We start from the raw sequence: 4,582 nt of genomic DNA on the forward strand, positions 1-4,582 counted from the left end.
AGAAGGGTCCAACAAGAGTTTCCAGTCAGCACAAACAATCTGCAAGACCAACCAGATAGTAAGTCAGGTCGTCAAAAATCTACAACAGAAATGTAACCGTCATGTGAAGTCCAGAGAGAGGACTGTTGCCAGGAAAGAGAAGGACATACAGACCCTAGTGGAGGAAATTCTGGAATCAAATGTGTTGGACTATACAAGTTTCTACCAGACTTTCCCAGGCTACACAGATCCACTTGCCAGGATTGACATGGGAAAGTTCCATGACTGGGTTAAAGACCAAAAACAGGTAGCTGCCATCAGAATGGTTCGTAACGCACACCTGTAATGGTTTCAATCACAAGTTATACTTCATCTGTATCAGAATATGCAAATATTTATGACTGTCAATGATCAGAGTATGTACCTAAATATTCAGGGAATATCTTTGGAGAGAATTAATGTATCCTATCTAAGAAGAGTGAGAAGAGAGAAGAAAATTATAATTGTCATGAGGTTAAATCTGTATCAGAATATGCAAATATTTAAGTCAATGATCAGAGTATGTACCTAAATATTCAGGGAATATCTTTGGAGAGAATTAATGTATCCTATCTAAGAAGAGAGAAAGGAGAGAAGAAAATTATAATTGATCTATCCTAAGTTATGGTCATGAGGTTAAATCTGTATCAGAATATGCAAATATTTAAGTCAATGATCAGAGTATGTACCTAAATATTCAGGGAGTATCTTTGGAGAGAATTAATGTATCCTATCTAAGAAGAGAGAAAGGAGAGAAGAAAATTATAATTGATCTATCCTAAGTTATGGTCATGAGGTTAAATCTGTATCAGAATATGCAAATATTTATGTCAATGATCAGAGTATGTACCTAAATATTCAGGGAGTATCTTTGGAGATAATTAATCTATCGTATCTAAGGAGAGAGAGAAGAGAGAAGAAAATTATAATTAACCTATGGTCATGTGGTCAAACCTGTATGCAATATGATTGTCAATGATCAGAGTTTGTACCTAAAATATTCATGGAACGTTTTTGCAGTGATTTAGAAGGGAGGCCAACTTGTATATCATAGACAAGAAAGTCCTTCCCCTTTTGTATGACAAAATCACAACACTGATGTATGTATAATGCCAAAGGTATGACTAATCTCTGAGACACAGAAAAGGCAGAGTTTTCAAAACCATGATGTCTGACTTAAAAAGACCTTGATGTTATCCCTGCCTATTGTCCACCTAAAATTTGAGCTTTTAAGGGATAATGGTACTCTCTATTGTCCATATGGCCTCAAAATGATTGTCTAACTTACATTTGGTTAAACATGCAAATAAATGTTCAAGTTCATTATTTTCATTTCTTTTTGTCTGTATGATATCTTCCACTAGACCATAGACAAGTACATTATATTGTTCTGTAACTGCATTTATTTTCGAAGTTGGAAAACAATTAGATTTTCACAATCTTCACAATTAGCAGTTAATACAATTCGGTAATGCGGAGGATTACAAAACATGCTTGCACCTCCTTAGACTGATTCCCTGTTCATAGTGATATTTATACCCTTATCATATAAATATATATTTCAAAGAATATATCTCAAAACTGATAGGAGGATCGAAAGCAGTTCAAAGGATTTATGTACATGACATCTTAAATTTTTTTAACTACCAAACTAATATAACCATAGTAACCTCTGACAGGAACTACATTTCAGCAATATAAAATTAATGCTCAAAGTCATTTCTACATTGCATGTCAACATTGACAAGGAGAAAGTTTTGCATTTCACTTACAAATGTATACAGTTGGTCCATCTATACAAAAAGTCACATCTGTGCAATACACAAGTCACAAAATAGAAAAAGGCTAGCAAATGCACATCTTTGGTTCAAGCTTTTACAAAAAGTGCACCAATTTGGTCATGCCCTTTTGTTACAGTACAGTCATACAAACACAAATGAAAAATAAATCTTTGATAAACTTTCAATTATTTTCAAGTGATGTAAAAAATCCCAAGTACATGGAAATACATGTACATCATAACTGTTTAGACCACAAGGTGCAAGCAATCTACTGAATGAAAAAAAAAATTAGTCATCAACTTCAATGTATTCAGTATCACTTACAGTCTCTTCCAAATCAAAGTCAAAGATACTTCTTACAATCTCATACACTGCAGTGGCTTGCTCATACGACCAAACTCCACCTCGAGCCAGGACATCATCAGGTGACTTAAAACTAGTGCACTGAGATACAACATTGTCAATTACAGTCTGCGTAAAACCATGTGTGACTTCTGGTACAGTTGTTACACTACCTGACTTGAACTGCTCATTTAGTACTGCCCTGTATTGTTCCAAAGACAGTTTCACAGCTTGCTGTTGTTGGTCAGTGACATGATATGTTTCAGATTCTTCGTCACTGTCACTACTAGTACTAGAATTATCGTCATCTTCACTATGTGCAATGTGGTTAAACTGTTTACAACCTGGAGTGCCACATGTGCAGCTGGCTGTGCAGATGTCACAGCAGGCATGAAGACTTCTCTCCTCATCACAACACGCATCATAGTGAGACAGTAACAGGTGACGGCGACACACACTGTCCTCATTTCTGACATAGATCAACATTTCTGTGTCAAGGTTTCTCAACTGCCTATATTATTGAATATAAGTAGGTGGTGTGCCTGACCTCCCTCTCTTCCTGCCCGGCCTTGCTGTTGAAGCAAAGTGTCCAGTTCTTGGGGTGGCCCAAAGTTCACCACATTGTCCACACCGGCATAGTTGATGCCCATGCTGGCTGCGGTTGTGCATACCAGCGCGCGGATGCACCCCTCGGGGACTGCCATGTCCTCGCGGATCTTTGCCTTTATGTTTTCCGGTGTGTGAGAATGGTACATTTCCACAAGTTTCATTTGCTTCTCATTCAGATGGCTTTTGCACATCTCATAGATTTTGGCACAGTCACCAATAGTCTTGCAGAAGACTAGCAGTCTTGGACATAAAGCTTCTGTTCTCACTAGTCGCAGTAGCCAGTCAAACGTTGTGCTGAGTGGTTCATTGCTTGGCACGTTACTAACGTGGAGTTTGATATTTTCCCTGTTCGGATTCTCCACCAGCTCCATGCATTCTTCCATTGCAAGAAGCTTCTGAATTTTCCTTCGGTGCCTCTTGCTCGCAGTGGCAGTCAGTGCTAATACAGGTGTTCCTGGCAAGAGGCAGCGTAGCTCTCCAAGCTTTGAGAACCATTCTCTGAAGGGTGTGTCACCCCCAGTGTCACTTGCAGCTAGGCCCCTACAGATAAGTACAAAAAATTGTTGGCTACACATTCAGCAACTACAGTGCTGTACATGTATGGTTTTACATGTACATGTACATGTATATGACATGGTTGGCTAAATTTGTATCATGAAATTCTCTACATATATATTTGCACTTGCATGTACATGTACATGTTATGGGAAGAATAAAATAGATTTCAAATAGACATGAACATCACCCTGCCTAGCACTAACAGTAACACCCTAGACAAATACACATTAATAGCTCAACAACTATTTCAGAGAGATAACTTTAGTAAAGGTTTTTAATAAAAATGCCTGTATCATATATAGGCCTTCCTGACACGCTTCAGTAGAATTTGAATAAATCTAGGTTCATAATTTTTCTGAATTGAGAGTATTTTTTCTTATCATTATACAAATATTATGTATGTCCATTAAAATATTTTATCACTCGCTCAAACTATTACTATTTAGGAAAAATAAAAGGGGAATCAATATCTGTAAGCTAAAAGGTAGACCTTGTTGTTTTGACAAGAAGTTCACAAATCTTTGAGATAAAGAATGGTGGCTAATCACTTACCACTGCAAAACAGTGTGCGCTTCGTCGATGACGATGAGTCCAACACGACCCTTGTACACTTCGGAACGTAACATTCCTCTGAATCGTCCGTCTTCGAGTATTGCCTCGGGGGATGTGTAGAGGTACTGGAACTTCCCAGCGAGGATGTCGGTTGTCTCGGCAGTGTTCATACCCAAGCGTGTGGCTTTCAGGCCCAGGGAGGTCAACTTGTCGCACTGCTCGTTCATAATTGCAATGAGTGGACTTACTACAAGTATGAACTCGTCTCCAGACAGATGTCGGGGGGCTTGCCCTAACTCTGTCTCGGCTTTGGCCAGGGCTTTGGCCGCTGCTGGGAAGCCCATATAGCACAGGCTCTTCCCTCCTCCTGTCCGCACACTCAGAAAAACGTCTCTGCCATCAAGCAGCGCCCGTAGCGTCGACTGCTGATGCTCACGAAGCCGCTCGACTCCAAATAAATCTTGCACGGCTCGCACGAAACTTCTAGTATCTGTAATAGCCGCCATCTTGGCCTGTCCCAACATGGGAATGTAACACGTAACCTGATTGGCTAATAGGTTCCCAGCGACCTTTGCGGTTTTTGCGCAAAGCTCGGTGCGCAAATTCTCTGATTGGCTGACAGCAGTTTGGCGGTGACGTCACCAAAAGTCAAACTGTCAGCGGTAAATAGCAGGGCTAAAACCGGAGGGGAACCGAGGATTTTGGCCCTGCGAAGGAGGATG

General features: G+C 39.8%; 1 pseudogene; it reads right to left on the reverse strand.

The window, feature by feature from the left end:
* Nucleotides 1-1,550: 1,550 nt before the first annotated feature.
* Nucleotides 1,551-4,438, reverse strand: LOC109462609 (annotated as a pseudogene).
* Between the last annotated feature and the right edge of the window lie 144 nt (nucleotides 4,439-4,582).

The sequence above is a fragment of the Branchiostoma belcheri genome, unplaced genomic scaffold (genome assembly GCF_001625305.1).
Source record: "Branchiostoma belcheri isolate BF01 breed outbred unplaced genomic scaffold, Haploidv18h27 scaffold1193, whole genome shotgun sequence".
Lineage (NCBI taxonomy): Eukaryota > Metazoa > Chordata > Leptocardii > Amphioxiformes > Branchiostomatidae > Branchiostoma > Branchiostoma belcheri.